Here is a 13,047-nt window from a genome sequence, read left to right on the forward strand (position 1 = left end):
CTTCCTCACCTTGTCCCTCATATTTGAAGTCAAACAGTGTGGTGATAGGATGAGGGGTAAGAGGAAGAGTTTTGGGAATAAGAGAGTCCATAGGCTAGGAGTAACAGAGTCATTATAAAGGTAACTTTATCCTACTCCTATATCCTGCCTCTCTCCTATTCCCAATTTATGCAACATTTGCAAACGAGAAAGAAGGCAGGAGGAGGAAGACAGCATGGGCAGACCAGAAGCATAAGGAAATGGGGTTCTCAAGACTTCCAGAACAAAAGGATCATGCCTGAAGAACACAGTGCAGACAGAAACCCCAAAGGGTAGCCCAAGTCGCAGCCTTGCAGAGATCTCAAAAAGGACGTGCCTGGCACACAACTAATGGCGCACATTTGCCCTTGTTCATAGCACAGTTCATCTCTGCCAGAGTAAAACTATGTACACAGACCCTTTAACAATGGTCACCTTCACAATGTTTTGTCTAAATCAGAGCCATCCAAGCTGGTCAGAAGATGACCTGAAGGCTTAATATCCAGGAATTGAAGGTTATCAAAAATGGGATGAGCAGGACAACCAACAACCGAGGAGGTACAGAAATGCTTGAAGGGAGATCTCCTCATTTATGTGACATTTCATTTACTCACCAGCATAAGTTAGAGTAACTTCTCGGGACTACTTTACTCTGGTGAAATGTGGTGTAGGATTAGTAGGTTGTTACTCACAAGGTTTTAAGAGTAGTGATGAACCTAGCCAACATATTAATTACAATGCTACTTTGTAAGACAGGGGCCTTGGTTTGCAAGAAGTAATTTGATCAAATGGTTGGTACTACTAGTGGGCGAAGACCAAGTTGAGGGCCCAGGACGACACCAGACACCCAACCATAGGATACATACAGATAGAGCAGCCAGACAGGTGCTGTGTCATCTTCAAAGCAGACGATTCCTATGGTGCATTTCTGTAAGCCCAATACTGGTTAATTTTCTGGTGTGGGTTCACCTAGAAACCATGATGATAGGTAGTGGTGAACGCACATAGCCTGATGGATGAAGCAGGTCAAGGGATTGATGTTTTCTTCTCAAGGGCTCAGTAGCATAAGTATATCCACTCCCTCCTGTGTTGGGACATCGTGGAAAACTACCTGACAACTACCAGGACATCCATAATTTTAGCACATTGGTCTAGAAATCTAAAGGTTGGTCTCTATGCTGAGCTAAGCAAGACCATGATGGATAATCTGGTGCGGGCCTTATCAAAACTTGCGAAGCCACTTTGAGTGGTACAAGGATGATTAGCCCCGTAGGTTCAGGGTGTAAGATTTGCACTCACCATTGGCTAGTGATATTTGTCTCCTGGCGAGTAAGAAATGTTGTGCTGCGTTTATGTAGATAATTTCGGTGTGGCTGGCTAGTAACTTGCAACTTGAATTTCTGCCCCCTAGTAGGATGTGCCTCAACTTCTGTACAGCCTTCAGAACCAGAAGATTGCATGAAAGGCATACAGCAACTCTCTGTTCATAGAAAAATAAGACCATCTGTTCGAGAGATGGAGTACCATCCTGGAGTCCAATGACAGATTCTTTTCCATGCAAAGGTGCAACCGGAGAAAACAGAATAATACTCTTGCTCAATCCCCATTCACGTGGCTTGTGGGGGAATCTGTGGTCTGCTGAGAATCCAAGCTCGAACTATGGAGGCCACGAGAAGTAAATAGTCAATCTTGATGGATTGCCCATTTGTAGTGCTCCATTAACAGTCGGCGTATGGTGCCACCCTGCATTTTATGCATTAGATAGTGGTGGTATTGTTGGTACGAACCGGAATCATTTGCTCGAAATACTTTTAAAGACAAAAAGGCGACTACTATGTTAACACAAAGCTGTGACTTTGACCCCAAAAGGAATGGATACGTGCTGCAGGGAGTTCACCAGTTAACCTTAGAGGAGTCGGTAGAGACAGATTGTAGAGGTCTGTACAACAAAGCACAATATCGAGTTAGACACAGGATGATCAGCCAAAATGTGTGAGACTTTGAAGACAGATTGCAAACATTGGCCAAATTGCGACTTACATTTTATTGGCCTTTGGAGCACACTAGTTTTCAAACAGTTAATTTGCATTATTCAAAGCAAAGGGATGTAGATTGGGGCAGGCCACCAAATTAATGGCCATATTCTAAGTTAAGTGGAGAGAAGGGAGAGAAGAGGAAGGGAAAACATTGTATAACGCCGCAGTTATGCGCACAGGCTGCCCTTCCTACCTTGAGAAGGGAGGGGAAGGTTTTTGAGGAGACGAGAGGGTGCAAGCATCAGGGTCCTTTATAGATGAACGAAGATGCAGGGCTTGCAGTTTCCACCAAGCATGGTGCTAGGGAAGAACTAGCAATATGCAAGTGGCCTAATGTCCAAGCAGCTTCAGTCTCACCACCCAATGTCTTTAGATTGATTTGACCCGTGTGATGGTCTAAAGAACCCTATACCATGAATGAGATAGACCACAACAGAGGTTGCACAGTAACAAATCTGAGCCACAGGCATGTATATGGGTGTTTCTTTTGCACCAGCCAAGGCATTTGTTTAGTCAGACATGACGTTTGGTGAACCCTTGCCAAAGGAGGAGCTAGATTAAGAGGCAGTGATCAAAGTTGTAGCTCAATTCTAGCCCTTACACTCAGGGTTATGGCTTCTAAAGGGATCCCTACCACTTAGGTTAACAACTCCAAAAAGGAGATATACCAGATTAGACTGCTGGCAGCTACAGCCTTTTCCTCCTAAACAATGGAAGATGACATCGACAGAGGAGATCTAGAGAATTCAGGCTTCTTCAGTGCTGGATCTAGGTCATTGTACCCAAAGCAAGTTCACAGGTCTGAATAGTGCTTAACAAGTGTGTGCTGAAATGCTAAAAAAATAAAAATTCTCAAAACTCAAATCAGAAGACTTCCCATGCAAAATGATTTGTCTTCGGCAAGAATTCAGCCTTGGACTACAAGCAACTTATTCTTTAAGGATTTGGTAAGAGTGTTATTGCAATGGTAGCACACAAGGCATAGGCCTGGACCATATGAACATTTCTTTAACATGGTACAAACAATGTATGCAAGTCGGCTCTTTCAAGCAGACCTGGCAAAGCTGGCATGGCTTTAAGCCCAAACTGTTGCACAAAACGTTACCCAAGGTGCAAGTCTCATAGGAGAGAATACAAGAAACCAAAACTGGTGTGCAGACCAAACGCAACCTAAAGAGTGGTTACTCTGCACAGAGAAACTGAAAAGAGGGAACTGGCGTGGTAGCGCAGCGGTGCAGTCTAGCAGTATGAAAATACAGAGTACGACATTCATGGTGCAGGCTGTGCACAGTTTGCCAACAGTCCCACCAAATAGTAGCAGGAGTCCCAAAGGTTGTGAATAAGTCAGCTAGGACATAGGAGCAATAGTGTGAAAACAGGAGTAACAATAAATAGGAGAGGCTATCAAATAAAAGTACTTGTATGCATTCAATTTGTTAGCCTTCAGTGCAAGACAATCATGTTGCAAACGTAGGATTCCACGTACCCCTCATTTAAACTTTTCTCATTTGGTCATTTCAGAGAAGGGCACATATGTGGCATCAAGCTTTCATTTTGCAACCGTTCCCTCCATCACAAACATGTTGAATTGCATTTCCACATGCCCATTCAAAGCACATGTATGTATTTTAGGACCTTTCAATGATGGACATTCTTAAAGGAGCATTCACCCTTCAAGCTCCCAGGTCTACACAGAATAACTCTGTTGCACAAAACCTTGCTACCTCCAAAATACGCCTACCTGAGGCTTCCTTCATAAGAAGGCAAGATGCAGCTATTCATAGTTCTTGCATAACCTTATGTTAATCTAAAAATCTAAATACTCGTCTATCCTTTCCTGGTCTTTGCAACAAGATCATGCTTAGGGTATAAATGCTTATTCTTTATGCCAACTTGAAACGCAACAAATAAAAAATATTTCAAAGAATGGTACAATTGCTGTATATAATGCAAAGTGGTCCCACACTGTAGAAAATCAGATCGGAGAAAGCAGAGAGCGGCTGCGCCTATGAGATTTTAGTTTGAAAAGGGTGGTCAGGGAGTTACAATATTTTTTTGCTGCAGTATTTTTTCAACCAGATTATACGTTTCCACTGCCGAATATATTTATGACAAATTGGCTGTAACTGTCCCAGATATGCAGCTTTCAGAGGTAGTTGCAGTAGCAAAATCCAGTCTTTTTAAAAAACAGTCTAGCATTACAAGGGCTTAAACACGATACGATACATTCAATTTAATTGAACTGTTTGCCAAGAAATCAAAAGACTGATGATTCAACACTGGAAAATGTTTAAATCTCAACCAGTATGCAGACTGAAGGAAAGTACATTTGATGGCAGGTGGGACAGATGGACCAGAGAAAGAGTATGACAATATATTTCTCAGGTACCCATTGTCAGACTAGACACCACTTCCTCCAGTATCTCATCCGTTGAAGCAATGAATCACCTGATAGGGAGGTGTGTTCCAGTAAGAAGCTGGCAATCTCTATCTCTACTAGTAGGCCCAACCAGACAAAATGAGATGGACAGGAACGTGAAGTGATATTGCCTTGTTCACCAAAAGACCATGTAAAAGACAAAAGCCACCATGCACGGTTCCATTAAAGCATCTGGAGACTCTTGGTACCAATCTCAGGGTCAACAGATGCACATTGTACTGTTAGCCAGAAGTACTTTCTAATGGGTGCCATGAGGAATATGGATGTAAGAGTCCTTAAAGTAATTGTGAAAAGCCTGATTAAAAAGGGTGGGTGGAATGCAAGCCTGAGCAACTACCCTGAAGTACTCCTCAGGACGAAGAGGTTGACGAAGGGAAGGTTTAATAGGACAATAATACCTCCCAAGTTCACTTGCCCACTGGAATGGAGGAGAGGGATGACTAAAACAGCTAAATGACTTCAAGAGGCAGCAGCACTTTGGGAACTAAAGGAGCAATGTCCAGTCACCTGCAGGATAATGTGTGAGTAAAATGGGAAGAGGTAAGGATATGACTGCGGAGGTAAAGGTTGGAGAAAGACTCAGATACTCCGTACCAAGAGGTTTAAGGATATTGCCCTTCAAGCAATGGGGAACAAAACACTCTGGCGTGCCCCTACCAACTGGAATAGTGAGGTTCATAATATTTCACTCTGTGCAGCAAGTTCATACTCTTCCACTTGGACTGTAGCAAATGGACCCCTTCTGGGAGGACATGGCCAGTTTTTTCCCCCGCAGCCATTGTTAAATTTACAAAACCCAAATGACATCAGTTTTAGTTGACCATGCTGCTCGCCTCTTCCCTAGCACTCATCTCTGGCAGGTGTAGCGATAGGCTTTGTAAAAATTATGAGAGCGATTTTACAGCAGATGCCCTCGTTTTACACTGTGGGAGGAAATTGTATATATTGGTAAGAGCAAATAATTGCCATAAAATAGGAGGCCCACTAGCTAACCAGCTTTTCTGAGCCTCTGGCAAAAGGCGCAGTCGGGACGTCCGATGCAGTGCCTCACCCAGTTACACGGTTATTCATAGCTGCTGTGATAATAGAATCACCAGCCAACCTCAGTTTCTAAACTAGAATTCCTACCAAATGTGTAGTCTGCAGCCTGTCAGGATTACATCCACATAGGTGGGAGGGAGAGCTTTGGATTGTACTGGTGTTTTTGATCCAGACAATTTGCTTTACCTTTGGAGGGAAGGAAGACCGTTCCGACTGTTCAGAACGAAGACACATATGTAGGAGCAAGGAGTTGGTCAGAGGGTGACTGTTGAAGCACCACAATTTCATGTTCTACAATGGTAAAAAAAGATTCGTCAGACCCAATTACCATAGGACAAGAGCTATCGGTACAACAAACGGCAAGAGATCATCAGAGAGTTCTGCAGCGATCCTTCAGAGTGTGTCGGGAATACTTAGTGGAAGCTGGTAGTCCTAAATGGCCAGAGAAATGATTAACAGCAAAGCGATTAAACACTGTGGCAGGGGACTATGAGATCACAAGTGTATACGGGAGCAGTCAACGAGGAAAGCACTCACCATGCCAGCTAGAGGGGAGTTGTGCTAGAGTGGAGGACTCCCTGCAATGAAAACTGGACACTGTTTAATTTAGGTTTGGGCAACTTAAGATGGATTTCAAGTTTTAGTGAACAAGGAACTCAGAGGTTTGCCAAAACCCAATCAGGGTACATGGATGAGCAGTCAAGGCTTATTCTCAGGAGATGAGCGGGGTCAGGGACTCTCAAGGAGTCTACCCAGTATGGCACACAACACAATTAGATGGTCATGTATAAAAATACAGTTATGTATTAAAGGTCTTCACACACTGAAAGTGAAAATAACAGGTAGTATCGCACAACACTATGATACAAATATATACAGTCATGATAGGCTCAAATATACACCAAATAATTAGCATAAGCAGGCAAGTAGTACAGTTAATGATGGAAACAGATCACACGACAATAACCTATCTTAAGAAGTCCAAAGCCTGAGATGAATGGGGCCTTGTGCCCCAAAGCCAAAGGAGCCACAGTGTTTCTCACCAAAATGGAGTCTCTGTAGGTAAATTCAATAACTTGTTTTGGGTGATAATTTAAAAAGTTCTACAACAATTTTACCAGAGGTAAATGTGTTTTCTTTCATTCCAGACCCAGGGCTAGCCCAGGGGCACGATACTTACCCCTCTGACTCAGATTCTCCCAGATGACTGTACGTGGATCACTTGGGGGTGGGGGCGGGCGGGTCCCTGGGGCTCCATCGTCTGCTGCTGGTTCCCATAACCAAAGTTTTCCATTTGGTTTGTGAACAAAAATATCCAATGGTGAGACCCATTCAGAGGATTCCACTCTTTCTATTACGCCTTGTGTCTCCATCTTCGAGTTCTTCCTTCACCGCAGCTCTGATTGCCAGAGGTACAGGCTTTACTTTCTGTACAATGGCATCACTTTTCATGAAAATTTTGTGTCTAAAAATCTTTAGATTGCCTAGTTCTTCTCGAAAAACTGAGTGTTGTTCAAATAGTCCAGGTGATTTGTGTTGATCTATCGCATGGACTGCTTCCTCAGCATTGGGATTGAGACTGATTTTAAGTCTCTTTTGGTGGGACCAGCTCAGTAGTGGATACATTCCCTTCTTGGAAATCTACAATTTTCCCTTGGCTGATCTGTCCTTAAATTTCATGATCGACCAGAACCAACCTAAGTCAATTTGTTTTCTGCCATAGGCAACTGGTTTGACATCCACATCTCTTAACACAATGTCCTTCCTCATTTTTTTCCTCGAAAATGGATGGGTCTGGAGTCAATTACCATGTCGATTTTGGTTTCATCTTCCACAAGGTTTACTTCTGAATCATCAATGATGAAGGTGCATTCTTCCAACTCTTCACATAGCTCATCAACACAATCAATATTCTCCATTTTAGTTCGACAGCAGTTGGTAAAATGTCTTTTCCTATTGCACCTCTTGCATATCTCTCGGATACCAGGACATTTGTCACTACTGGCTAGATGATTTAAGCTGTCGCATTGAAAAAACCTTCTCATTTCCATCTCTCCTCTCTATATATCTAGTTCTTTTTCTTTGTTATGTTCTCTCTTAACACTCACTTTCTTTCTGGTCACATTCCTTTCTTTATCGCTAAAACCTCTGGTATTTGTGGAACCTCCCCTTTGTTTATTTCGCTTTCGACTCTTCTTTCTAACTCCTTTACACACTTGTTGGTGTGTTCGACTTCTTTGGCAACTCTGAGTACTTCTTTTAAGGATGGGTTTCTTTTTGACCAAAGAGATTTACTCACTTTGCCGTTGTTGCATTCTAACATAAATTGATCTCAGTCTCTCATCAAGATTGCCCTCTTAGGGTAATGATGTACTACTGCATAGTATCTCCAGCTTCTTGTTTCTTTTTACCAAAATGGTATCAAGTATGATGCTGACAGATTTTTCATAATGCTTATCTAACATTCTAATACATTTTTCTTATTCTGTAAGGCCACATGGTTCCTCGGACAGAGGGGAAAGATTCTCAAATTGATTTTGTCCATAGTTGCCTAGACGGTGTATAAGTAGACACTTTCAGTTTGCTGGCAAAATTCAGACCATGTGCTGCAAAAACAATGATCAAAACGTTTTTACATAGTTAACAGGGCACTATAGGTTCACCCTTTGTGTCCAGGAAGTATTTTGGTGGTGGTATTCCTTGCATAATTCTATGTGATTGCAGGTTTCGGCAAGGCACCAGATATATGCTGTGCGCCGATTAGACACTTTGGGTTAAAACTGGGTTTTAGCCGTTGCACTACGTTGTGGAAATGGATTCTGCCGGAGAAGTTATTGTGCATTTCTGGGATTCACTAAATTAGTCTATAGCCAACTTTACTTCTTTTGCTATTGGCTAATGTGGCACTCATCAGTCGGACAGAAGTTTTATTTTCACTTGCTTTCCTTGTTAAAGTGAAGCTTGCGTCATGCTGTTTTTACAATAACTTAGTATGCACCAGGTTGCAAGTGGCAACAAAAAGGCGGCACGCAAATGGACGTAGGAGGGCCCTTTACTCTGACGTTAGGCGGCATCGCACTAATGAGCGAGCTCCTTTCACGCGCACCGTTTGTTGCAGCTGAGGAGTACTAGTCTCGCGTTATGAGGTCACCCTGCTTCGTGGCAGGCTTGCGCTGGACCCAAATGTTTTCGCAATTATTTACTTTTCAGCAAAGACTGGGTGAAGAGGCTGCGGAGAGGTCAGAGGAGCTGGTCCAGAATGTCCTGAGGCCTGGCGAGAAACCTAAACATTCCCTTTGATAGACGCAGGCAGGGCTCCAGATAAAATGTTGAACTGTGTATTTTACTCCGTGTTTTCAAATTGGCCGTCAAATGATATTTTATGGAGTAAAAATGTGTCACATTCGCATTGGGAGCACTTTATAAGCGAGTTTAACTATAAATCAGAAAATGTTGTAATAAATATTTCTTTGCACTCAAGTTATTCATGCACATTAAAAGATATAGGTTTGCCTATTAGAATCAGGCAGTGCTGTAACAATAGTAGTTTCTTCCTGTGGCACTACTCGTCCAAACATATCCATGGAGTTGTGTGTGAAAGCATGGGGACAAGCTTCTGCGTGTCTTTTTTTACCCCCCATTTTTCTTTTTTTTGAGTATTTGCCAATTTTTGGGGAGTAAAAGTGGCTGATAAACTCCTTAACTGTAGGGCTGGAAGCAAATACGAAAACCATGTCTGTCGCAGCCAATTCCATGCTTCCAAAATCAAACTGCAGTTTGGTGCCCTCATGAAAATGCACAGTGTTTGATGTAGAGGGAAGCAGGGGAATCACATAGGAGACTCTCACCCCCACCCCCACCCAACCAATCCAGGTGGAAAGATTCCACCATAGAGCCTCATTCCCATCGAGATGCATAAATCAGACAGACAGTTGCTGAATTAACAGGGTAATGACAGACTTCCCATTTGTGATGGGCATAAAAGTCTGCTCAGGGTATCTGCATTCAAGTTCTTCTCTCCACTAGATTGCATCCAACAAGGTGAATGTAGTTCAACATAGCTGACAGGCTAGAAGACAGAAAAAGTAGATGTGTCACTCCCTGCTAGTTCTAATAAAGCATTGCTTTTGTATTGTCAGTTCGCATCTGAACCACCTTTCCCTCTGTGAGAGGAATACTTGACTTTCTACTTAGAAAGATGGCTATTGAAGTGGAGCAGCCTTACCTGATAACTCCACAAGTCGTGAGCCTTGACAATGTCATCCCCATCTCCACAGGGAGGTGTCGAATTAGTGAACTATGGGGAGAAGGAGGGAGAAATGAGTCCTTATGAGGAGATTCTCTTCTAGGGTCCAGCAAATGAGAGAACTCTCGACCTCTTTCAAGATGGAAATCTTCATAGACTGAGAATCTCACAACTGGCTCCAATTGGAAAGTGGATGCATCTGTAAAGGTCTCATCCTAGGCTTGGCCAGAAGCACAAATCAAAATGCATGGAGCCATAAGGCCCATAAACCTCTGGAACTACCAGGCAGATGTAGCTCTGATGCGAAAAAGATGGTCTGCTGCAAGGCTAGAATATTGCCTGACAGGAGGAAAGACCATTCCTCGAGAGGTAGCTAATCAATCATCGCCCAGATTAAATTGAATCCTCTGAGAAAGAAGCATTACTTTCACACAGATTGAAAACCCCAGATTCTGAAGGCTGTTTCACACTAGAGGTTGGATAGGGTTTTTCCTCCAAAGAGGGGTCTCGGGACATACAGGGTAAACCCAGATTTCCTCAAGACAACGGTGAGCAGCAACAACTGATAGCACCTTTGAGAGCTGCATTTTAGCCAAAAGGAAGCCACTTGTACTGATATTGCTGGTCATCCAGTATAAACATCAGGAATTTGCAGTGCTACTTTCTGATAGGGACATGTAAATAAGCATCCTGAAGATTAACTGATCTTATGCAACCACCGTCTGTAGGGCTTCTAAAATGAGAGGTGGAGTTTGGAGAAGTTTCCAAAGACAAACACGTTGAGTCGAGAGGTCTAGAATGGTTTACGCCTTCTGTTTTCTTTAGCACTGATGTAGCAAGAGGAGAAGCTGGGTCTCTGGAAAAACATCTATGTAGAGGACCTATGAACCGTGCTGGAGCCTATGAAGGCGAATGAGGAATGTGCAGGGAAAGACCTTCCTTGATGAGAATATATATTTGTTATTTCAGAATGCACTTAATACGAACGAGTGGTTTCTAAGCACGGGCTCGGGATTAGAACCTGTGTTGCGCAGCTTGTCTTGCTTCCAAGACAAAACGCATTGCCCCTGAGCTACCCTTCCTCCAAGGATATTGAATGCTGTTCGACCAGAATTAAGAAAAGTCTCTGCTTTCCCACCTCCCTCCCAGTCGTCCTTCCCAGATAAGAGGCATGATGCCTGGCCACAAAAGGACAAGCATTCATCCCCACTTCTGGGTCAAGCCAACTTCAAAGCAGAATCCTCGTTGGTACAAAACAACACATCTGGGTTCGATCTAGAACTAAATCTACCCTCGGCAAACATGCCTGAAGAAGTAGAAGATTTGCTTTTGCCAACTGTCTTGCTTTAAAAACCAGAGGGCTGAAACACTGATTTTGAAGAGGTATAGTGCCCCAAAATTAGGCAGTTATAGCACATGTTTTTTCATGTCTGAAAAACTCATCCGTGGAAGGAGAAAACAAGGTTTTTCCATCAAACGCCAAATCCTTAACCTTATCCAGGATGTCAGAATGTAGGAGTCTTCTAGTAAGTTTGTCTGCATATGCAGACTGAAGAATAAACAGCCCTAGAAGATGTGTCTGTAAGGTCTCCATGAACCTGCAGCTGCCGTAAGGCTGCCTTCTGCCCCATCCCCCCCTTCTTCAAAATGGGTTCAATGCTTCAGGTGAAAGCTAATCACCAGACTTCTCTAGAGTATTCCAGCTTTGGATATTATACCCTGACTGGCCAGTGGCAGCATTGTTTTTGCCTAACTGCTAGAGAGTAATTCTGGTACATTTGCTTATCCTGTGACTTCCAAGTCTTTGATTCTTTGGAAGGCAGAGGGATTCTAAACAGTATCTTTGTTTGGGGCTGCCGACAGCATTACAGACTGAGCTGGAAGATTTCCCATTACGACAAAAGTCTAGCGTACATTTCCAGAAGTAGTTTGTCTGGAATGGAGGATGACAACTCCGAAAAGATCAGACAGCATTTCCTCAAACACGTTACTGATGCCATAAGAAAACAACATTGGCATTTGTTGCGGTATAAAAACTTGATAACTAGGTTACAGATGGAACAGCCCATCTGTGGTTGGGAAAGGCAAACAAGAAGGCTGTACTGGGAATCTTACCAGATTTGAGTCGACATACTATGAACATGCACTACTTATAATCAGGACGTTTGACTTCACTGCAAGAGGAGACAAGCCTAAATGGAAGTTTGACGAATCGGGTTTCATGCATCTGGCATGGTTTTGTTCTGAAGTGCCCAACTCTTGGATAATGATTATTGACCTTGAAGTGGCTGGGAATTAAAGGGTATGACATTCCTCTACGTTTTGGTAAAATCCGCCATTATTCTCCAACTTTTTCTCCCACGGCAGGCAAAGGGCACACTTGTTTTTTCTGCCCCATTACTGGCATTCCAAACCTCGGCCCTGCTGGATCTGCTCTAAAGTCACATCCCCTCGACCTATCTTGCAGTCGCTGGCTGGCGTGCTGTTATTTCAGCCCCTCCTCGGGACAAATCGAATTCCTGAGCCCCCTCATAGCCCTTCTCCCGAAACGATAAGCGTTTGTCTACTGCAATTAAGCAAGCATTTAACCTGAGATTGCAGCTCTGTGCAGATAATGGGTGGGTGGGAGAGGTGGCTTTAGCCTTTGGCAGATCAGATAAGAGGCGTGAATGTTGGTGGGTGATTAGAAAGGGGTGATGTATGAAGTTCCATGATATGAGGGACTATATCCTAAAGTAATGCAGGTCATTTAAGAAGCACTCCTTTTCACCATTTCTTTCTCTTTGTAGTAGTTGTAAAACAGTGGAGCGGGAGGAGTGGATGAAAGGCAGGACCCAAGTATGGGGTTTGTATTGCGGGCAAGGGGTTTGAAGAAGTGTGGGTATGGGGACAGTGGGGAGCAGTGTCAGGCAACATGGTCAAGCATGCTATGCTTAGTCGCAATACATGGCACGTTGGCAAAGGTTCATTACTCTGGCATTCCTCATTTCCCAATTTCCAATCTGCCTCTGAGCCTGCGCACCCGTGCTGCGCACCGGTGCAAGTACTTTAAGTACTGTTTGCTGGAAGCACTTGCTGTATTGCTCACTGCTGAGATTGAGACCTGCATTGGATTCGGCTCCACAACGGCCCGGAGGACGTCTTTGAGAGTTACACTCTGTAGTGCCTGCCTTAGAAAAGAAGAAAGGTGATTGTGGCGGCAGAGCTTTGTACTTTATTATTGCTAACTGGAGGGACTACTTGCACGTTTGTGCTTGTGAACTTAC

At 43.4% G+C, this 13,047-nt stretch overlaps 1 protein-coding gene across 4 annotated transcripts in view; it reads right to left on the reverse strand.

Moving 5' to 3' along the window:
* The window catches only part of AMMECR1L (AMMECR1 like), a 510,558-nt gene that overhangs the window by 193,329 nt on the left and 304,182 nt on the right, over positions 1–13,047 (reverse strand). The gene's annotated exons all lie outside the window — the stretch shown is intronic.

The sequence above is a fragment of the Ambystoma mexicanum genome, chromosome 10, assembly GCF_040938575.1.
Source record: "Ambystoma mexicanum isolate Mex_15411 chromosome 10, UKY_AmexF1_1, whole genome shotgun sequence".
Classification (NCBI taxonomy): Eukaryota; Metazoa; Chordata; class Amphibia; order Caudata; family Ambystomatidae; genus Ambystoma; species Ambystoma mexicanum.